The 23,783-nt window shown below is 51.2% G+C and overlaps 1 protein-coding gene, 2 non-coding genes and 1 pseudogene across 3 annotated transcripts in view; all 4 read right to left on the bottom strand.

Moving 5' to 3' along the window:
• LOC119974807 (protein spinster homolog 3-like) overlaps nucleotides 1-23,783 on the bottom strand; it is a 209,366-nt gene that overhangs the window by 111,954 nt on the left and 73,629 nt on the right. The window lies entirely within an intron of this gene.
• LOC119975317 lies at nucleotides 4,281-4,399 on the bottom strand. The gene has a single exon (XR_005462734.1). It is a non-coding gene; the product is annotated as a 5S ribosomal RNA (ribosomal RNA).
• LOC119975316 lies at nucleotides 14,678-14,796 on the bottom strand. Its single transcript, XR_005462733.1, has one exon. It is a non-coding gene; the product is annotated as a 5S ribosomal RNA (ribosomal RNA).
• Nucleotides 15,592-15,700, bottom strand: LOC119975333 (annotated as a pseudogene).

The following is a 23,783-nucleotide window of genomic DNA, read 5'->3' as shown; positions in this document are numbered from 1 at the left end:
TTTCCCCTTAACAAGGGCGAACCTCTCAGTATAAAAACCCGGACCTGGGTGCAGGTCGACAAGGATGGCCTTTCGGGACAGCAGTTGTTACTTTTCTAATTATTGTGTATCCCGTAATAAACATCTGTTCATTCTGGTCCTCTCATCGCTCACGAGCGAGCGCTCCCTCCCTCCCTCCCTCCCTCCCTCCCTCCCTCCACTCACCGCTCCCTCCACTCACTCACTTCTCTGCTCACTCACTCCGCCCACTCACTCCGTTCACTCACTCTGCTCCACCCACTCCGTCCACTCACTCCATCCACTCACTCTGCTCCACTCACTCTGCTCCACTCACTCATCCCTTCAAATGTGTACACTCGGCGAGCAGCCTCTTCTCCGAGCTACTCTTCCCAACTCTGCTCACAGGCGATCCTGGAGCTTTGATCATTTGACATTCTCACCACATGGGCCATCTGATTGTGCAATTCCTCATCATGTGATATCTGATCACGTGACCCCGACAAACGTTCTGACCTTGTAAGCAGGGATGTCACTCCCCATTCCCGCCCACCATTCAGACTGGTCTCCATGAGAGCCACTTAACCTCATGTGGCAATTTGTGCAGCCAAGTTGTCAACCTTATTTTAAAACACCTCGTATTCAACACACACATTCCAACAGCATGCAGCCAGTTTCACTTTCCTCCTCCATCTAATTGCTGCTTATTGGAAGGGGAAAGGACACCGGCTTGTAGACGTTGAAAAGAGGAATAAAGGTGCATAAAAGAATGTGCTGGACAGTCGGAGAGAAGTCAGTAATTCCATATTGTATTGGATAGCAGTAGATTCAGAAGCACCATGTGAAATGCAGACAGGATTACAAAGTATATTTGCAAACACACAAAGTGTTCTGAATAAGGCTGATGAGCTGCAACATCCGTATGGGAATGTGATATGGTGTCAATAACGGAAACATGGCTTCAAACTGGTGAGGACTGGACACCTACTATTCATAAACACAGTGTTCAGAAAAGATAAGAAAGGAGAAAATGATGGTGTGGCAGTACTGACCTGGGGAAAATAGGGATGGCCCAGAGGCGGGGTGAGGACAGAATCCATTTTGTTACAGTTGAGAAACAATAAAGGTTTGATGACACTACCGGGGGATCCTATAAGTCTCCAAATAGTGAGAAAGAGATGAAGGAACATATCAACAGGGAAATCTGTGAAATCAGGGACCTTACGGCAAATATCAGGTAGCATAGTGTTCGAATAAAAGGTAAGGATGGGGAGGAATTTCAGGAGAATGTCAATGGTCATAACCCCCACGAGAACCATGAGGTACCATCATTGATCTCCCCATGGCACTCTTGGAGTTTGGGCTTCCCTGATTGGAGGCGGAGGCCACCCACCTGGGGCTGGTTATGAACTAAGAAAGAAGTTGACCCAAAGCAGGGCCTGGTGTTGCCGGATCCTCGCTGCAAGGACTGTACAGAGAGTGACATGCTGCCTTGTGCAGGACTCAGTAAATAGTTAATAAAGGTTATGTTTATTTACCGCCAACTTACTCTGAGTCATTAAAGTCATTGAACAGTGTGTTCTCGGTCCAACTGGAAAGGAGGAATTGTTACATCTGGTGCTGGGAAAAGAGGCGGGCTAAGAGGAATTTGTGCTTTAATAATAATAATTTTAATAATCTTTAGTGTCACAAGTAGGCTTACATTAACACTACAATGAAGTTACCGTCAAAAGCCCCTAGTAGCCATATTCAGCCGCCTGTTCGAATACACAGAGGGAGAATTCAGAATGTCCAATTTATCGAACAGCACATCTTTCGGGACTCGTGGGAGGAAACCGGAGCAGTCGGAGGAAACCCACACAGACACGGGGAGAACATGCAGGCGCAGACAGTTACCCAAGCCGAGAATCGAACCTGGGGCTGTTAGCAACAGTGTTAACCACTGTGCTCTTTTGGGGGAGCACTTGGGTAAGAGTGATCATTACATCAAAAGGTTTGGATTTGTAATGGAGAAGAGCGAGGACCAACCTAAAGTAGATTAACTAAATTGGGAGAAGGCTAATTTCAATGGGATAAGAAGTCATCCAGCCGGAGTAAAAAGGAACAAAAGACTCAAAGGAAAATACGTGATGGAGCAATGGGCGATCCATAAGGAAGAAATACTTTAGCACAGATTAGGTACATTTCAACAAGGGTGAAAGGTGGGGGGATCAAAGCCAGGACTCTTTGAATGACAAGGGAGATAGACAAAATCTTCAAATAAGGCTGGCTAGAAGAGGATGGCTGTTAACATAAAAGGGAACCCAGAAATCTACCAGCATGTAACTAGTAAGCTGGTAGTCAGGGATGGAGCGGTCCTATTTGGGTTAGGAGGGTGATATACACTTCAAGGCGTAGGGCTAGAAAAGCTCATGAGTACTTTGTATCAGCGTTTACTGAGGAAGAGGAATCTGACAAAATAGCAAAATAGCTATGGTGAGGGAATGGATGCTGTGTAAATTGCCAGGGAGGAGACCTGGAAACACTGTGTTTAGTCTGGATAACTCATTTGGTCCCAAGAGCCTGTTTCACACGTTGCTAAAGGAAGTGGGGTGGAGATAGTGGAGCGGTTGCCTTGATCTTCCAATCTTTCCACAACATGGGGGTTGTGCCACAGGTTTGGAAACTGCCAAATGTGACACCCTTATTCAAGAAAGGATGGAAGGACAGTCCCAGCATCTACAAGCGATGTTTTTTAACATCAGTGTTGCCTCAAATTTGAGAGACATTAATCAGGCAAAAAATAAGCAGGCATTTGGAAAGGTTTGAGTTACTTAAGAATAAACACATTGGACTTGTAAAAGCTAAAAGGATTTTGCGTGACTAATCCAATTGAATTTTTCTATGAAGTAACAGACAAGATGGATGAAGGGAATGTGGTGGATGTTGTATATTTAGATCTTTAGAAAGCATTTGATAAAGTTCCAGGTAAACAGTTGGTTAACAAAACCGAGGTTCATGGGAATAGGGGGATTTGTGGCTAATTCGATGAACAGAATTGGCTTAAGGACAGAAAACAACGAGGCATGATAAATGACTACTGTTTTCAGACTGGACGTGGTACAATGCCATTCTCGTGGTCAGTAGTCGGACCAGTGCTTTCTTTGGTCTGTATAAATGCCTTAGATACTGGAATGCAGATTTTAAAAAAATTTCAATTAAACCAAATTTGGACGGGTGGCGAACCACAAGGATGATAGTAAATTATTGTAACAGGTCACAGGCAAAGAATGGGCTGACAAGTGGCAGATTAATACAGAGAAATGTGAGGAGATGCATTTTGGCAGGTTGGCCAGGGGGTGGCAATATAGACTTCATAGTCATTCCAAAGTGAGACTTGGTGGTTCATGTGCATCCATCTTTGAAGGTGGCACGACATATCGAGGGAGCTCTTAGCAAAGCAACGGGATCCTGGGTTTCATAAATATTTAGCGCAGAAGCAGTGACATTATGCTGAGCCTTTTAGAAAGATCTCGTTTTAGCCCCAACAAGAGTCTTGTGTCCAGTTCTGATGATCACAATTTAGGAAGGATGCGAGGGTCTTTGAGAAGGGTGACGAGGAGATTTACCAGAATGGTTCCAGGCATGGGGGATTTTAACTACAAGGCTAGCTTGGAGGAGCAAGAAGTGCTCTCCTTGGACCAAAGGAGATTGAGGGGTAATTTGATTGGTACAAGGATTGGTGGACACAGGCTTCGGGATTTGAGCAAAAGATGCAGGGAAGGACGTGAAAAAGAAACGTTTAAAGAGTGAGTGCTGCTGACCTGGAAGTCGCTGCCCACGAGGGAGCTGGAAGTGGAAACAATCAATGATTTCAAAAGGAAATTGGATGGACATTTGAAAGAAATAAACGTGCCGGCTACAGGAATAGAGAGATGGGGACTGACTGGATTGTTCTGTGGAGAGCCATCATGGATTTAATGGGCCTTTGTGTGCTGTAATAACACCATGGCCAATCTTTGGGCGGCTGCTCTTTCCCTCCTAGTTTTCTGCGCACCTTATCTCTCCTCTCTGCGACTGAGTTCTGGTGTGCGTCAGCCAATAAGAGCTTTTTCTCCCTTTATTTTCAGCTTCTCGCTGTGTCTCATCCTCTTGTCTACATGTAGCAGGAGGAGAATGTGCAGCAAAGCAATGGTTAGAGGAAAGTGAGTGAGAGAGAATGCAGGAGGCAGGAATGAAAATGATATTTGTGGATTGGTGAATGTGAGTGTGGTGATGTTTGAGCAGCCTCTGGTGGCAGCAAAAGCCTACTGCACCTGGTATTCCCAGGCGGTCTCCCATCCAAGTACTAACCAGGCCTGAATCTGCTTAGCTTCCGAGATCAGACGAGATCGGGCGTTTTCAGACTAGTATGGCCGTAGGCATTTGCTTGCTCCTTTTCTCCCTACTTAAAGCTGCATAGTCCTGACAGTCACTCTTTTTACAACTTTACATCATTGCACTGCACACAAACATTCATATTTTTTGTTTCCTTTATCCCCACTTTACTCTCTTGCTTTCTCTCTGCCTCCCATACGCACAGACTGCAAGTCCTGCCCCCACATCTTCATTGTCTTCCCTTCAGCTTTAAAACTGTTACCACCCCTCGGGGGCCAAGGACTGTGTTCTAGAAGATTCCCCGCCTTTAGTATAGTGTATCAACTCCCCCGCTACCTGGGGGCGGGTTTCCCCTTAACAAGGGCGAACCTCTCAGTATAAAAACCCGGACCTGGGTGCAGGTCGACAAGGATGGCCTTTCGGGACAGCAGTCGTTACTTTTCTAATTATTGTGTATCCCGTAATAAACATAGAACATAGAACAGTACAGCACAGAACAGGCCCTTCGGCCCTCAATGTTGTGCCAAGCCATGATCACCCTACTCAAACCCACGTATCCACCCTATACCCGTAACCCAACAACCCCCCCTTAACCTTACTTTTATTAGGACACTACGGGCAATTCAGCATGGCCAATCCACCTAACCCGCACATCTTTGGACTGTGGGAGGAAACCGGAGCACCCGGAGGAAACCCACGCACACACGGGGAGGACGTGCAGACTCCACACAGACAGTGACCCAGCCGGGAATCGAACCTGGGACCCTGGAGCTGTGAAGCATTTATGCTAACCACCATGCTACCCTGCTGCCCGTTCTGGTCCTCTCATCTCTCACGAGCGAGCGCTCCCTCCCTCCCTCCCTCCCTCCCTCGCTCCCTCCACTCACCGCTCCCTCCACTCACTCACTTCTCTGCTCACTCACTTCTCTGCTCACTCACTCCGCCCACTCACTCTGCTCCACCCACTCCGTCCACTCACTCCATCCACTCACTCTGCTCCACTCACTCATCCCTTCAAATGTGTACACTCGGCGAGCAGCTTCTTCTCCGAGCTACTCTTCCCAACTCTGCTCACAGGCGATCCTGGAGCTTTGATCATTTGACATTCTCACCACATGGGCCATCTGATTGTGCAATTCCTCATCATGTGATATCTGATCACGTGACCCCGACAAACGTTCTGACCTTGTAAGCAGGGATGTCACTCCCCATTCCCGCCCACCATTCAGACTGGTCTCCATTGGAGCCACTTAACCTCATGTGGCAATTTGTGCAGCCTAGTTGTCAACCTTATTTTAAAACACCTCGGGCGAAATTCTCCGCACCCGCGGAAAGTCGGCAAACAGTCGTAAAAATCGGGACCGTTTTACGACGGTCGCGAAGGCTTCATTTCCCGACGGATTCACTTCCTGGAAATGGGCTAGTAGCGCGGCCGCGTCAATTACGTGCGTGATGACGACGGAACGCGACGACGACACGAACCCGCCCATGTGACGCCGCCCGACGCCGTAAAAAGGCGCGGGCGACCACAGAATCTGTCGGGCAGGATGTCGGAGCCGAGGAGAGCTGCTCCTCGCTTTGTAGATGCTGACGTCGAGGCGCTGCTCGATGCCGTGGAGCAGAGGAGGGGCATCATCCGCCCGCGGAGAGGGCATCGCCAACCTGCCAGCACGGTACGCCAGGCCTGGCGTGACGTGGCTGCTGCCGTCAGTGCTGTGGGGCAGACCCCTCGCTCAGCAGAGCAATGCCGGAAGAAGCTACACGACCTCACCAGGTCTGCCAGGGTAAGTGCCATGAGGGTGCCCCCTAGTCACAACCATCCCTCCCCCTTAACTGCCCGGGGGGGGGGGGGGGGGGGGGGGGGGGGGGGGAGGGATTGGGGCAGAGTTATTTGAGGGTGGTTCACAAAGTTGTCACAGACCCAGCGCTCTGGCCCCGAGGAGAGATGCAATCGTCTGATGACAACTTGCCCCCCCCAAACTGTGCCAGTATCTGAACGGACTGCTGATACCTACCGTTTTGTAATGATCTACCTATGTTCCCTCCCCCAACAGGCCAAGGCCGGTCATAACCACCATGAGCGGCACAAGACTGGAGGGGGTTCGCCCAACATGCACCCCCTCAGCACCTTTGAACAGAGGGCACTGGACCTTGTTGGGGGGTCTGCCACCCGCGATATCGCGCAATGCGAGGTTGGCGGAACTGCAGCAAGTGAGACAACCCTCCCTGACAAACACCCCCCCCCCCTCCCCCATCCTCTGTCCCTTCACAAACCCTGCCCACTGGGACACCTCCCCCATCCTCTGTCCCTTCACAAACCCTGCCCACTGGGACACCTCCCCCATCCTCTGTCCCTTCACACACCCTGCCCACTGGGACACCTCCCCCATCCTCTGTCCCTTCACACACCCTGCCCACTGGGACCGTCCAGCGGCCTGCCGAGCAAATCGAAATAACCCGTCTCATTCTCTTCCCTAGGACGTGATGCCGAACGACCAGGGCCGTCTGCCTCCAGACGGAGACAGGAATCTGCCGCCACCTCACCCGGGGCCTCACAACAGAGGGTGCCCGATCAGCAGGCAGCCCCATCCGCCCCAACCCAATCTGCGGACCAGGACGCACAGAGGGTTAGAAGTCCACCACCACCACCAGAAATGGCCAGGGACAACCCTCCTGTCGCTGAGCAGCCCCACACCATGGACGAGGCCCTAAGCATTGAGAGCGTCGGGCTTGCGGCACTGGTTTCTCCCACCACATCCATCATCCCAGAGACACACACCCCGGCGGGCCTATTTAGTGATGAGTCTCCTGGGGCACAGTCTGGTTGGCACATCACAGCTGAGCAGGTACAGCAGGTGGAGGTCGGAGCAACAGAGGGCCCGGACTCGCGGAGGCCAGACCAGGCCCAGGATGCAGCCGGCTCCCAGACGTTTTCTGAGTTCCTGGAGTTTATCAACACACCCGCACAGCCGATGCCTCAGGAAACCCAGGGAAACAATGACGGGATGAGGGCTTCCTTCCAGACTCTGCAGACGCTGTTAGAGGAGTCGAACCGCGTCCAAGAGCAGGGAGTGGTGCCGCTCATGGCAGAGACCCAGTCCGACACCGCACGGGTGGCATCCGCGGTGGAGGCAATGGGTCAGGTTATGCAAGACGTTGGGGTTAATGTGCACGCGTCATCCTCGGCCCTGGACAGGGTGGCCCTCTCACAGGCAGCAATGTGCCAGAGCCAAAACAACATTGCCGGCGCCCTGCGGGCCATGGCCGAGTCTCAGCAGGTCATTGGCCAGTCGCAGCAGTCGGTCGCGGAGACCATCAACCGCCTGACACATGTGCTGGATGGCGTCGTGCACACACAGGTTGAGATCGCACAGTCCCTGGCGGGAATGTCTAACTCCCTGGACTCCGTCTCTGCAAACCTTCGGATCCTGGTGGATACCGTTGCAGGCCTCCAGGACTGGCAGCGCCAGGTGTCGGTGGTGCGACGGGGAACCTCCCCGCTCGCACCTCTGTCCCAAAGTGAGGCCCGGGGGCCACCGGGCTCCCCGAGGGAGGAGGAGGTTTCGGGGCCCGTCCCATTAACTCCATCACGGGACGTCCCGGAATTCTCGGCCTCCCCCCGTCCCATCCCTGGTGCATCGGGTGGGCAGCAGGCAGAGCAGGGTGGCACAATGTCACCCGAGACGCCCGCAGAGCAGCCTGGCCCATCCAGGCCGGGTCGCCCCAGGAAACGCATAGCCAAGGAGAAACGAGTCGAGGGGGGCGATTCGCAGCAATCCTCCTCCACTCCTGCTGTATCATCTGGGGATTCACTTAGACGTAGTGGTAGGGCCCGTAAGGCAACTAAGATAGACACTGAGTAAGTTGGCACGGGTGAAGGGCACAGTTTAGTTGTAGGGGCTAGGGTACCTGTAAATAATTGTTAATATTAAACGCACTGTTCCACCTTACTTGTAATACCGTGTGATTGTTCCACAGCCACAGGAATCGTGATGGTGACCGAGTGTCGCTGGGGGTGACGGGTGGTGAAACCTCGGTGCCGGGTGTGCAGTCCCTGCCCCTACCCCCCTCCCACAGCTAGCCCACGCGGGCACGTGATGGAGTGTCAGTGATGAACTCAGCGGCCACCAAGGTGGATGGTTCAGCTATTGCCATGGGTCAGACTCTCTCTAACGATTCTGAGCTCACAGCTCTTCGCAGAGCGGGCTGTCATCATTCCACATGGCACTGATCACACCCGCTGACACAGCCATCAATGTTGTGCCATTCCGTCTGTACCCAGTGATAAGCGTCATGTCGAAGTGGAGCAGTGTACACTGAGGGGGGGGGTTGTGGTGGTGGCAGTTGTGTGGTGACCCTCTGCATGACTAGCGATGCAGGTGGTGGTTTGGTGTTCATCGGGGACGTCACATGCGATGCGTGAACCGTGCTGCCACCAGGGCGTCGCGTGCCCACCGTCCTTGCCGGGTCCGTCGTGCCGCCTCCTGGACATCACCAGCACCTGGGTCGTGTCTGCGTGCTGCGCCCGCCACTCCGCCAGCGTCCTCCTCCTCCTCCTCCTCCTCCTCCTCCTCCTCTGTGCTGGCACCACTGCCACTAGCTTCTCCCTCCGCCTCCTGCAACAGGTCATCTCCCCTCTGCATCGCGATGTTGTGCAGCGCACAGCAGACCACTACAATGCGAGCGACCCTGTCGGCCTGGTACTGCAGGGCCCCTCCGGAGCGGTCCAGGCACCTGAATCTCATCTTCAGGAGGCCAAGGCAGCGCTCCACCACACCCCTGGTTGCTGCATGGGCCTCGTTGTATCGTGTTTCCGCATTGGTCTGAGGCCTCCGTATAGGCGTCATCAGCCAAGACCTCAGCGGATAACCCCTGTCACCTAGCAACCAGCCCCTCAGCCGGGGGGGACGTCCCTCAAACATCGCAGGGATGAACGACTGCGCTAGTATGTAGGAGTCATGCACACTCCCTGGGAACCTTGCACAGACGTTCATGAACCTCATGTGGGGGTCGCATACCACCTGGACATTAATGGAGTATGTCCCCCTCCTGTTTGTGAACACTTCCTTGTCCACAGCAGGCGGGCGCATGGGGACGTGAACACAGTCGATTGACCCCTGAACCCTCGGTATCCCGGCCACACTGGCAAATCCACGGGCTCGTGAGTCTTGACTTGCTTGGTCCTCGAGAAAGGTGATGTAGCGATCGGTGATGGCATAGAGGGCGTCGGTCACATCCCGGATGCACCTGTGCACCGATGACTGGGAGATCCCAGAGACGTCCCCGCTCGGAGACTGGAAGGAGCCGGTAGCATAGAAGTTCAGAGCGACCGTCACCTTGATGGCTACCGGGATCGCGTGTCCTCCCCCCGTTCCACGTGGGGCGAGGTGCGACAGGAGTTCGCAGATATGTATCACCGTCTGCCTACTCAGCCGGAGTCTTCTCCTGCAGGTGATGTCCGGCATTGTTAGGAAAGAGACCCGGACACGGTACACCCTCGGCTTTGGTCGTCGCCTCTGACGCCGTGGCTGCACCCTCACTCTCTCCTCTTCCTCTTCCTCCTCCTCCTCCTCCTCCTCCCCCCCCCCCCCCCCCCCCCCCCCCCCCCCCCCCCCCCCCCCATGCTGCTCGACGACTGGCAACTCCTCGGCCCTTCCCTCTGCTGCTGCAGCTGGCCCTGCATCCACTGCGGGTTGTGGCTGTGGATGCTGCTGCATCTCCAAATCCAGTAGAGCGGCCCCAACCACTGCGCAGAACATAGGCGTTCTGTTCACAGACATTGTGCTAACCTACAGAAGGGTGGTGGGAGGCAGAGAAACGGAACATGTTAGACGGACGTTAGTCGACACCTCGGCAGCCGCCAGCCATGGGATACCAGTGTGTCCCGGTGGCCTGGTCGCGCTGCTGACACGCGGTCAGCCTAACCCCTGGTCACTTTCTGCATCCAACGGCCAGTAAACTATGGCCTCCTCACGGGTGCGTCAGTGGCCTGTGGCCGGAAGCCACAGGGGAACCAGCGGCCGTGTCCTCGTCACCTGCACACCATGGCATGCTGGCAGACATTTTGTTACGGGGTTGGACGGCTCACTCTCTACCTAACCCCCCCCCCTCCGTCCCCCCCCACTGCCCCCTCCGTCGCCCCCCACTGCCCCCTCCGTCTCCCCCACTGCCCCCTCCGTCTCCCCCACTGCCCCCTCCGTCCCCCCCACTGCCCCCTCCGTCGCCCCCCACTGCCCCCTCCGTCCCCCCCACTGCCCCCGTTCTGGACCCCCTCCCGTTCCCAGGGATGCCTTCCCCGTTGTGGTCAGACTCGAGCGGTGCGCTGAGCGGTGCGCTGAGCGGTGCGCAGAGTGGTGCCCTGACCTCCTCCAAGCAGTCGTCAGCCAGGCCGACTGGTTGACGAATTTAAAAAGCAGGTGTGTTTCACGACGTCCAAACAGGGCGCCATGACGTCGGGACTTCGGCCCATTCGGGCCGGTGAATAGCGGGGGGGCTCTCAGTGGCGATTCTGGTCGTGTCAGGGGCGGGAAGGAGGCGTTTGTCGGGAAACGCGACTCCGACAATTTGCGGGGTTCGGAGAATAGCGGGAGGGCGTCGGAACAGCGTCGCCGTAAAAATTTCCGACGCCCGCTATTCTCCGAACCGTCGTGAGTCCGGAGAATCTCGCCCCTCGTATTCAACACACACAGTCCATCTGCATGCAGCCAGTTTCACTTTCCTCCTCCATCTAATTGCTGCTCATTGGAAGGGGAAAGGACACCGGCTTGTAGACGTTGAAAAGAGGAATAAAGGTGCATAAAAGAATGTGCTGGACAGTCGGAGAGAAGTGAGTAATTCCATACTGTATTGGATAGCAGCAGATTCAGAAGCACCATGTGAAATGCAGACAGGATTACAAAGTATATTTGCAAACACACAAAGTGTTCTGAATAAGGTTGATGAGCTGCAACATCCGTATGGGAATGTGATATGGTGTCAATAACGGAAACATGGCTTCAAACTGGTGAGGACTGGACACCTACTATTCATAAACACAGTGTTCAGAAAAGATAAGAAAGGAGAAAATGATGGTGTGGCAGTACTGACGTGGGGAAAATAGGGATGGCCCAGAGGGGGGTGAGGACAGAATCCATTTTGTTACAGTTGAGAAACAATAAAGGTTTGATGACACTACCGGGGGATTCTATAAGTCTCCAAATAGTGAGAAAGAGATGAAGGAACATATCAATAGGGAAATCTGTGAAATCAGGGACCTTACGGCAAATATCAGGTAGGATAGTGTTCGAATAAAAGGTAAGGATGGGGAGGAATTTCAGGAGAATGTCAATGGTCATAACCCCCACGAGAACCATGAGGTACCATCATTGATCTCCCCATGGCACTCTTGGAGTTTGGGCTTCCCTGATTGGAGGCGGAGGCCACCCACCTGGGGCTGGTTATGAACTAAGAAAGAAGTTGACCCAAAGCAGGGCCTGGTGTTGCCAGATCCTCGCTGCAAGGACTGTACAGAGAGTGACATGCTGCCTTGTGCAGGACTCAGTAAATAGTTAATAAAGGTTATGTTTATTTACCGCCAACTTACTCTGAGTCATTAAAGTCATTGAACAGTGTGTTCTCGGCCCAACTGGAAAGGAGGAATTGTTACATCTGGTGCTGGGAAAAGAGGCGGGCTAAGAGGAATTTGTGCTTTAATAATAATAATTTTAATAATCTTTAGTGTCACAAGTAGGCTTACATTAACACTACAATGAAGTTACCGTCAAAAGCCCCTAGTAGCCACATTCCGCCGCCTGTTCGAATACACAGAGGGAGAATTCAGAATGTCCAATTTATCGAACAGCCCATCTTTCGGGACTTGTGGGAGGAAACCGGAGCAGTCGGAGGAAACCCACGCAGACACGGGGAGAACATGCAGACTCCGCGCAGACAGTGACCCAAGCCGAGAATCGAACCTGGGGCTGTTAGCAACAGTGTTAACCACTGTGCTCTTTTAGGGGAGCACTTGGGTAAGAGTGATCATTATATCAAAAGGTTTGGATTTGTAATGGAGAAGAGCGAGGACCAACCTAAAATAGATTAACTAAATTGGGAGAAGGCTAATTTCAATGGGATAAGAAGTCATCCAGCCGGAGTAAAAAGGAAGAAAAGACTAAAAGGAAAATACGTGATGGAGCAATGGGCGATCCATAAGGAAGAAATACTTCAGCACAGATTAGGTACATTTCAACAAGGGTGAAAGGTGGGGGGATCAAAGCCAGGACTCTTTGAATGAAAAGGGAGACAGACAAAATCTTCAAATAAGGCTGGCTAGAAGAGGATGGCTGTTAACATAAAAGGGAACCCAGAAATCTACCAGCATGTAAATAGTAAGCTGGTAGTCAGGGATGGAGCGGTCCTATTTGGGTCAGGAGGGTGATATACACTTCAAGGCGTAGGGCTAGAAAAGCTCATGAGTACTTTGTATCAGCGTTTACTGAGGAAGAGGAATCTGACAAAATAGCAAAATAGCTATGGTGAGGGAATGGATGCTGTGTAAATTGCCAGGGAGGAGACCGGGAAACACTGTGTTTAGTCTGGATAACTCATTTGGTCCCAAGGGCCTGTTTCACACGTTGCTAAAGGAAGTGGGGTGGAGATAGTGGAGCGGTTGCCTTGATCTTCCAATCTTTCCACAACATGGGGGTTGTGCCACAGGTTTGGAAACTGCCAAATGTGACACCCTTATTCAAGAAAGGATGGAAGGACAGTCCCAGCACCTACAAGCAAAGTTTTAATAACATCAGTGTTGCCTCAAATTTGAGAGACATTAATCAGGCAAAAAATAAGCAGGCATTTGGAAAGGTTTGAGTTACTTCAGAATAACAAATTGGACTTGTAAAAGCTAAAAGGACTTTGCTTGACTAATCCAATTGAATTTTTCTATGAAGTAACAGACAAGATGGATGAAGGGAATGTTGTGGATGTTGTATATTTAGATCTTTAGAAAGCATTTGATAAAGTTCCAGGTAAACAGTTGGTTAACAAAACCGAGGTTCATGGGAATAGGGGGATTTGTGGCTAATTCGATGAACAGAATTGGCATAAGGACAGAAAATAATGAAGCATGATAAATGATTTATGTTTTCTGACTGGAAGATGGTACAGTGCCATTCTCGTGGTCAGTAGTCGGACCAGTGCTTTCTTTGGTCGATATAAATGGCTGAGATACTGGAATGCAGATTTTTTTAAAATTTCAATTAAACCAAATTTGGACGGGTGGCGAACCACAAGGATGATAGTAAATTATTGTAACAGGTCACAGGCTAGCAGAATGGGCTGACAAGTGGCAGATTAATACAGAGAAATGTGAGGAGATGCATTTTGGCAGGTTGGCCAGGGGGTGGCAATATAGATTTCATAGTCATTCCAAAGTGAGACTTGGTGGTTCATGTGTATCCATCTTTGAAGGTGGCACGACATATCGAGGGAGCTCTTAGCAAAGCAACGGGATCCTGGGTTTCATAAATATTTAGCGCAGAAGCAGTGACATTATGCTAAGCCTTTTAGAAAGATCTTGTTTTAGCCCCAACAAGAGTCTTGTGTCCAGTTCTAATTATCACAATTTAGGAAGGATGCGAGGGTCTTTGAGAAGGGTGACGAGGAGATTTACCAGAATGGTTGCAGGCATGGGGGATTTTAACTACAAGGCTAGCTTGGAGGAGCAAGAAGTGCTCTCCTTGGACCAAAGGAGATTGAGGGGTAATTTGATTGGTACAAGGATTGGTGGACACAGGCTTCGGGATTTGAGCAAAAGATGCAGGGAGGGATGTGAAAAAGAAACGTTTAAAGAGTGAGTGCTGATGACCTGGAAGTCGCTGCCCACGAGGGAGCTGGAAGTGGAAACAATCAATGATTTCAAAAGGAAATTGGATGGGCTTTTGAAAGAAATAAACGTGCCGGCTACAGTAATAGAGAGATGGGGACTGACTGGATTGCTCTGTGGAGAGCCATCATGGATTTAATGGGCCTTTGTGTGCTGTAATAACACTATGGCCAATCTTTGGGCGGCTGCTCTTTCCCTCCTAGTTTTCTGTGCACCTTATCTCTCCTCTCTGCTACTGAGTTCGGGTGTCCGTCAGCCAATAAGAGTTTTTTCTCCCTTTATTTTCAGCTTCTCGCTGTGTCTCATCCTCGTGTCTACATGTAGCAGGAGGAGAATTAGCAGCAAAGCAATGGTTAGAGGAAAGTGAGTGAGAGAGAATGGAGGAGGCAGGAATGAAAATGATATTTGTGGATTGGTGAATGTGAGTGTGGTGATGTTTGAGCAGCCTCTGGTGGCAGCAAAAGCCTACTGCACCTGGTATTCCCAGGCGGTCTCCCATCCAAGTACTAACCAGGCCTGAATCTGCTTAGCTTCCGAGATCAGACGAGATCGGGCGTTTTCAGACTAGTATGGCCGTAGGCATTTGTTTGCTCCTTTTCTCCCTACTTAAAGCTGCATAGTCCTGACAGTCACTCTTTTTACAACTTTACATCATTGCACTGCACGCAAACATTCATATTTTTTGTTTCCTTTTTCCCCACGTTACTCTCTTGCTTTCTCTCTGCCTCCCATACGCACAGACTGCAAGTCCTGCCCCCACATCTTCATTGTCTTCCCTTCAGCTTTAAAACTGTTACCACCCCTCGGGGGCCAAGGACTATGTTCTAGAAGATTCCCCGCCTTTAGTATAGTGTATCAACTCCCCCGCTACCTGGGGGCGGGTTTCCCCTTAACAAGGGCGAACCTCTCAGTATAAAAACCCGGACCTGGGTGCAGGTCGACAAGGATGGCCTTTCGGGACAGCAGTTGTTACTTTTCTAATTATTGTGTATCCCGTAATAAACATCTGTTCATTCTGGTCCTCTCATCGCTCACGAGCGAGCGCTCCCTCCCTCCCTCCCTCCCTCCCTCCCTCCACTCACCGCTCCCTCCACTCACCGCTCCCTCCACTCACCGCTCCCTCCACTCACCACTCCCTCCACTCACCGCTCCCTCCACTCACCACTCCCTCCACTCACCGCTCCCTCCACTCACCACTCCCTCCACTCACCGCTCCCTCCACTCACCACTCCCTGCACTCACTGGAGAATGTGCAGCAAAGCAATGGTCAGAGGAAAGTGAGTGAGAGAGAATGGAGGAGGCAGGAATGAAAAGGATGTTTGTGGATTGGTGAACGTGAGTGATGTGATGTTTGAGCAACCTCTGGTGGCAGCAAAAGCCTACTGCACCTGGTATTCCCAGGCGGTCTCCCATCCAAGTATGAACCAGGCCTGAATCTGCTTAGCTTCCGAGATCAGACGTTTTCAGACTAGTATGGCCGTAGGCATTTGATGTTTTGCTGTCTGGCTACTTAAAGGCACACAGTCCTGACATTAATTCAAGACTTGTATCTTTTATTTTCATTTTGATTCTCGATAAACTGTAGACTCATCAGATGGAGGAGGAGTTCAAGAGGTGGGACATGCTGCCATTGTCGTTGGCGGGGAGGGTGCAGTCCGTCAAAATGACGGTGCTTCCGAGGTTCTTGTTCCTCTTTCAGTACCTGCCCATCTTCATCCCCAGGGCCTTCTTTAGGAGAGTGACTAGCAGTATCTTGAGCTTTGTGTGGGCACATGGGACTCCGAGAGTGAAGAGGGTTTTCCTGGAGCGAGGGAGGGATAGAGGCGGGCTGACGCTGCCCAACCTTTTGGGGTACTATTGGGCGGCCAATGTGTCAATGGTGCGTAAATGGGTGATGGAGGGGGGAGGGGCGGCGTGGAAAAGAATGGAGATGGCATCATGTAGAGGTACGAGCCTGGGTGCCATGGTAACGGCGCCGTTGCCGCTCTCCCCTAAGACGTATACCACGAGCCCGGTGGTGGCGGCGACCCTAAGAATCTGGAGACAGTGGAGACGGCATGGGGGGGAAACAGGGGGCTCGATGGAGGCTCCATTGGGTGGCAATCATCGGTTCATCCCGGGGAACAAGGATGGGGGATTTAGGGGGTGGCAAAGGGTGGGCATCAGTAAATTGAGGGACTTGTTTATTGGTGGGAGGTTTGCGGGCCTGGGGGAACTGGAAGATAAATTTGGGCTTCCCCAAGGGAACATGTTCAGATACTTGCAGGTAAAGGCGTTTGCTAGGCGACAGGTAGAGGGATTCCCTTTACTGCCCTCGCGGGGGACGATGGACAGAGTGCTTTCGGGGGTGTGGGTAGGAGAGGGGAAGGTGTCTGACATCTATAAGGTAATGCAGGAGGTGGAGGAGTCGTCAGTGGAGGAGCTGAAGGCTAAATGGGAGGGGTAACTTGGGGAGCAGATAGAGGCCGGGAGTTGAGCGGATGCCTTGGAGAGAGTCAACTCTTCCTCTTCATGTGCGAGGCTTAGTCTCATCCAATTTAAGGTGCTGCACCGGGCCCACATGTCCGGGACTAGGATGAGTAGGTTCTTCGGGGGTGAGGACAGGTGCACCAGATGTTCGGGGAGTCCTGCGAACCACGCCCATATGTTCTGGGCATGCCCAGCACTGGAAGAATTCTGGAAGGGGGTGGCGGGGACGGTGTCGAGGGTGGTTGGATCCAGGGTCAAACCAGGGAGGGGACTCGCGGTTTTCGGAGTTGTGGTGGAGCCGGGAGAGCAGGAGGCGAAAGAGCCCGGTGTTCTGGCCTTTGCGTCCCTAGTAGCCCGGCGGAGGATCTTGATGCAGTGGAAAGATGCGAGGCCCCAAGTGTGGAGACCTGGATCAGTGACATGGCGGGATTTATAAAGTTGGAAAGGGTCAAATTTGCCCTGAGAGGATCAGTACAAGGGTTCTATAAACGATGGCAGCCTTTTGCTGGACTTCCTGGCTCAAAGATAGGTATCTTGGTCAATAGCAGCAGCAACCCGGGGGGGTGGGGGGAGAGAGAGAGATGGGGGGGGGGGGGGGGTTCCTTACTTTAGTTTCTCTTTTTTGTTTCGCTACGGTTATGTAACTTAACATTGTGTTAATTTAAGTTGTTGTTAATATGTTGGGTTGTTCATTGAGGAGGGGCGAAGGTTCATGATTGTTGTCATTATTGTTATTGTTGGTATTTTAGTATGGTTTGATGTTGTTGTATAAATTCAAAATGTTTTCAATAAAAAATGTTTTTTTTTTAAACTGTAGACTCAAATGGAGAGTGAAATTACAGAACACTTGGAGTTACCATAAGAGTTCTAAAGACCACACCTGAGCAAACTTGTAGAATTTTTCAAGAAGCAGAGAATATAGAACAAGGAAATATACTGGATGTGGTTTATACTCATTTCAAAAAGCGTTTGCAAAATATACCACACAGCGCTGAGGGTCTTAACTTGTGCAAAATTTGTTAATGGGATGTGGGCATCGCTGGCCGAACCAGCATTTATTGCCAATCCCCGAGGGTTTTTTCAGAGTCTACCACATTGCTGTGGATCTGGAGTCACATGTAGGCCAGACCAGGGAAGGATGGCAGATTTCCCAAAGGTCATCAGTGAACCAGATGGATTTTTATGACAGTGGTTTCATGGTCATCATTAGACTTTTTAATTCTAGGTTTTTTTCAAAATTCAATCTCCACACCAGCTGCCATGGTGCAATTTGAACCCGGGTCCTCAGAGAATTACCCTGGATTTCTAGGTTATTAGGGATAATACCACCGCGCCCCTGTTTCCCCGCTCGCATGGATGGAGAGATACTTGCAACAACGGTTAGGGATTTCCCAGAGGCAGAAGTGAGCAGAACCTACATGAAGGGACGGATTCTGTGGCCTCCCACTGGTATTTGAAGGAACATTTGTAAAATGCGGCTTGTGACCTGCATGCCACCTCCCTCCTGCCCACCCCTGACCTATTTCCCATTTTACAGGGGTTGATGAATGCGTTGGCTGGTCTACTGAGGCCTTTACGTGACCAATCAATACCTACTTGCACCTTGTCCCACCCATAATGCCATTTTACCCGTGGCATGGTGAGGACTATTCCAAGCAAGTAGCCAGGTCGCTTTTATTGCCTCATATTGGGCAAGGGGAGAGGGGGTACATCCTTTGGCCATCTCCTATTGCAGTACACAGATGAGCATGAGCATGCCTGTTCCTGTCTCCATCTATATGAGAATAAAATGAATGCAAATCATGATTAGTCATACTCATTCTTGCATTACCTTTTTCACAATGGTATTTTCATGCTCATCTGTGTACTGTTCCTCTGTAACCTTTTTTTATTCATTTATTTTATTCATTTTATTTTTTTTTTACAAGTTCAAGGGGGGTTTTATTTAATAAAATTTTATGGAAGAAATGCAGAACTTTGGACAGATGGAGACGCCATACTTTCCGACACCGGAAGGCTTCACCTTCATCCAACGGGTTCCATTGGAGGAGCGTGTACGAGGGCCAAAGGGACCCAAAACCATTTCCTCCATTTTTATCAGCAGCAAAGAAGATAAGAGAAAACGGTGGGCCGGGCCGGCGTGGGTCGCGAAGGTCGGCCGGCGTGGGTCGCGAAGGTCGGCCGGGTTGGGTCCCGAAGGTTGGCTGGTTGGTAAAAATGGGTCCCCAGAAAAAAAGTTTGAAGAACACTGTCCTATTGCCATTGGAGGCACGCTCCCTGTCAAAGGTCACACCCGCCCCCTCCTGTAATGCTCTTCCGTGGCCTCCCTAACTCAGCCCCCCCCCCCACCTCCTTACCCCCCACGCTGTTATCTGCCAACCAGGCCACGCTGATAGGCCAGGTATACCTTAAATCCAGCCTCCACTAGCTGCTCTTCTTCAGGGACTGCCTATAGTCCCTGCAGTGGCCACCCCTCACACCTGATGCTGATGGGACGGCAGAGATGCTGGTTAATGTGAATGACCAGTAGCTCTCTAAGGCCACACTTACCTTCCCAGATGGAGGTGGAAGTCTTGTCCTGAGCCAATTAACAACCCCGCCCAGTGTAAAATGTCTGTTGAGGGGCGGGGAGGCATCGGAACTCAGCACCCCTTAAAATCCAGCCCTAAGTAACAACTTTGGTCTGGTAGCTTTAAGTTCAACATTCTCTGAGTGAACCTTACTAGTACCTCTCTTGACTCCTCCATAGTTGCTAATTTATCAGATTGCTTGTCGGACACCAAGGGCCGGCTGAGCAGAAATTGCCTCCAATTAATTATTGGGAAGACCGAAGCCATCGGTTTTGGTCTCCGTTCCAATTTCAATCCCGAGCTCCAGACCCCTTCCCTCTCTCTGGTAACAGTCTGAGATTAAACTAGTATGTTCAGAACGTTGGCGTCACTTTGATCCTGAAATGGGTTTTCGACCTCAGATCCTCCATCAGCCTTACCACCTATTCCCAGCTCCGTAACATTGGTCACGTTCACCCCTGTCTCAGCTCCGCTCTTGTTGAGGCCCTCGTCTGTGCCTTTGTTACTTCGAGACTTGACTATTCCAAAGCATTCCTGGCTGTTCTCCCACATTCTACTCTCTGTAAACTTGAGGTCATCCAAAGTTTTGCTGCCCTTGTCTTAACCCTCACCTAGTCCTGTTTCCCTATAACCGTTGCTCCCTGACCTAATTGGCTCGTGGTCAAGCAGCAGCTTGATTTAAAAATTCTCACCCCCATTTTCAAATCTTTCCCGGGCCTCGCTTCCTCTGTATCTGTGTTACCTCCTCCAACTCCACCACCGTTCCAGATACCTGCCCATTTCTAACAGGCTGTGGCAGTCTGTTTAGGAGTAAGGAAAGAGACAAATCTGGGAAAAGTTCTCTGAGTGGAGTTGAATCAAATAAACTGAAATCTCTCCTGCGAAGGCAAGCAGATTTTGGCTGACCCCTACAGCTTGGAAGGAAAAAAGCAGGAAGCAAACAGAGCAGAGAGATGACAAGTGCAGTTCGATTGAGTACTGTATCTTGTAAATAAGATTCGGGGCTTGGAATGTAAGTGATAATGTTTCCAACAGAGTGGAGAATCAGAAAGCCCTTGCTGAGTCAATCACCGCACAGACCAGAACAATTAGATAAGGATGTTTTAATGACAAAGGAAGCCAGCGGTTTGAAGGAAACAATTTATTTTACTTTTAACAATAATCTGCGTACAGCAGGAGCTATCTACAATCACGGTCCCCGTTAGGACAACCAACATGTTGGTCCCTGCTTGGGCCGGCCTTTATACTCAGTTTAACGAGCCCCAGCTGGGTGGGCTGCTGCCCCTTACCCGTGAAACTCGTACTCCACGAGCCCCATGGGGTGATCAATCATGGTTTCTCTGTGGGGCTTAGTGGGGGTTATGACACCCTTCCCCATACCCCCTCCCCACAAGTCTGAAGTAATCTGGGGAGGCCTCCTGCATCGCTTTGCCCGATGGGCTATGGTCAGATGGGTTCCCTGACTGAGGGGTGGTTCCTGGCAAGATGGAGGTATCGATGTCTACGGTTGTGAATTGGGTAGTACAGGCAACAACTTCTTAAGGTGGTCCACATGCTTGCATTGGACTTTCCCTTGGGCCTTAAGTTTACAGGAGACCAGCCCTGTTCTCTCAATTATGACTCCAGGGAGCCAGAGTGCCCCTTTCCAAAGTTGCAGACGTAGACAATGCCCCCTGAATGGAACTTCCGCCCTGGCGTCCGATGGTCAGGGTGCCATTCCTGTGTTTCTTGCCGCACTTCCACTCTCCCACTCAGTTTTGGAACAACCAGGCTTAACCGGGTCCTGATGCTGCGACCCATCAGCAGTTCGGCTGGTGCCACCCCTGTTGTCATGAGTGGTGTCGTCCTGTAATTGTGGCAAACTCTTCGCTTGTGAATGGTGTCCCATTGCCCATCACCAGGACATCAGGGGGTCCTGAGTGTGCTGAACGAGAAACTCAGCTTCTCAACGATGACCCTTGACGTCGTCGAGGTCGTTTTATAAACATCGAGCCATTTCGAGTGGGTTGCCACGACAAAGGCCCCATGACAGGCCTGTGAAATCGGAGTGCAGTCTCATCTTACCTATGAAATGGCCCTCGCAATTCCCAGGGATGAAGAGGAGCTGCTGGCAGGAGGTTTTGGTGCTCCTGACATGCCGGACAGCTGCATATGACTCCTCTATATCCCCGTCGATGCCAAGCCACCAGACATAGCTCCGAGCCAGCAACTTCATTTTTGAGGTGCCAGGGTGACCACTGCGTAGATCCTTCAAGAGAGACTTCTGAGCCAGCGGTGGAATGACTATGCGAGCTCCCCACAGGATGATACCGTCCTCCACACTTAGCTCTTGGAGTTTCAGAGCACAGGGCTGCTGGGAGGGTCACCTGTAATCTGCCATTTAATAGCATATTGCGGAGCTTCGTCAACTTAGGATCTCATTGAATCCATGTTGAAACTGAACAACCGTCACCAATAGAATATCGCCAACAACCTCATCCGCCACTGGTGGGCGTGGGGGACTCATAGGCAATGGCAGATATCTAAAGGCATCAGTGAGGGCTATCTGTGTACCCTCTAAACAGGCCCGGCAGAGGCTTGTGATTGGTCACAATGCAGAAGTAGATGTACTGAAGAACTTCTTGACCTCAAATATCACCATCAAGCCTTCCTTCTCTATTTGGGCATAGCAATGCTCCTCGTCTGCCAGAGTTCTTGAAACAAAGACAATAAGGCACTCTGTGCCATCATCCCATCTGTGGGCCAGCACCGCCCTGATGCCATAGGGGGAGGCAGGCATCGCACATAAGGATGTGCGGTAGGGCTGGGTTATAATGGGTGAGGAGTTGCACGGATGACAGGCGCTGCTTCACTCCAGCGAATGCTCCTTACATCGAGGCACCACAACTCACTTTTGGTTCTTCTTAAGCAGTATGTGGAGGGGTGCCAACAGGGTGGCCAAGTTTGAGGTGAATTGTCCATAACAATTCACCAGGCCCAAGAATGACTGGAGTTCGATGGCATTCCTCAGAGATCGGGCCCCTTTTACGGCCTGAACTTTCTCCTCCATAGGGTGTCCATCCTGTACCCCAGGTATGTTACCGCCTTCGCTCTGAACACTCACTTTCTCTTCTTCAGCCGGGCGCCACCTTGGGAGTACATCCTCCAGGCTTTCCATGTGCTCTTGTCAGCGGCACCCGTGATGAGCATGGGGTGGGCAGACAGACTTGTCCTATGGGTGCAGCCCACTCCACAAACTGTACTGGGCGTATGATTCCCAGGCGTAGGGAACCGGACTTGCCCTAAAATATCTGGGTTGAGCCTATGGGTCCACATATAAACGAACCTTGGCCCATTTATTCAGCCCAGATCCTCCTGGAATACTTAAGGGTCTTTGCCCAGGACTTCATACAAATTTCGGGTGCCCATCCAGAAACTTTGATGCCAGTCAAAACAGAGGGCTCGTAGACAGTCATGCCCCAGCAGATCGGGTCCCGGTTTCTGCACCACAACTAAGGGTAGCCTGACCATCTACAGACCATGTGCCAGCGGGGTCCCCGTGATGCTCAGCAGTTCGCCTGTATAGGTCCCCAACCTGGATTTGGTGTCTCGAGTGTTAGTGGTAAGCGCGCGAAAAGTCTGTCGGCCAATGATATAGACGGCAGCTCCCCATCCATCTCCATCACTAGAGGTCACTCTAACGTGACCCAGATAGGCGCCACCTTTGGGATCATGATGCAGTTCAGCTGCATCATAGTCTTCTTCTGAAGGGGGCACGTGCAAGGCCCTGGCTCGTGGTGGCCTCATTGCCTGCCTTGGGCAGCAGTTATCTCTGTCATTTCTGGCAGTTCTGACCACTGCCTGTTCTCCTTACACATATTTGGCCTTCCACTTTGTCCCTGGGGGAGGTATCCTGCAGGTCTATAGTGGACCTTGAGTACTGGGTCCAACTGCGGAATTGCGCCTTGGGTTGCCTCTTAGGAGGTGATCTGGCCATTCTGGCATTGCCCTGTGATGCTGTGGAAATCCAATATGAGGTTAAACAATGGACCTCATAGTCCATGGACCCTGAAGGTCCTGTACCCCTTTTGTCTCATTTTTGCAGGATGGCGACATCTCAATGGCAAGTCTAATGTGGGCTCTACCAACAGCTTCCTATGTGTGGCCATGTTATTTGTTCCACAAACAAGCCTATCCCTCAACATTTCTGAGAGGGATGGCCCCAACTCGCAGTGCTCCGCCAGCCGCCTAAGGTGGGTCAAAAAGACAGTGACTGACTCACCCGGAGCTTGCACTGCCGTGTTGAACCTATAATGTTGCATTATAATGGAAGATTTTGGATCATGGTGTTCAGCCACGAGTACAGCCAACTTGACTTGGAGTCTGGTGCAGCTGGATAAGTGAGACTCTTTATAATCCCAAATGTCGGCGCCCCGCAGACAGTCAGGAGAATCACTTTTTTAATGGTCTTTCCCCAATATACCATTGGCTTGAAAGAAGTGCCTCATTCTGCACATTGGCTCCAATCTTCCAGGCTAAAGTCGAAGGCT

This window comes from Scyliorhinus canicula, chromosome 12 (genome assembly GCF_902713615.1).
Source record: "Scyliorhinus canicula chromosome 12, sScyCan1.1, whole genome shotgun sequence".
Lineage (NCBI taxonomy): Eukaryota > Metazoa > Chordata > Chondrichthyes > Carcharhiniformes > Scyliorhinidae > Scyliorhinus > Scyliorhinus canicula.
This window is presented reverse-complemented; position numbering and strand designations above follow the sequence as displayed.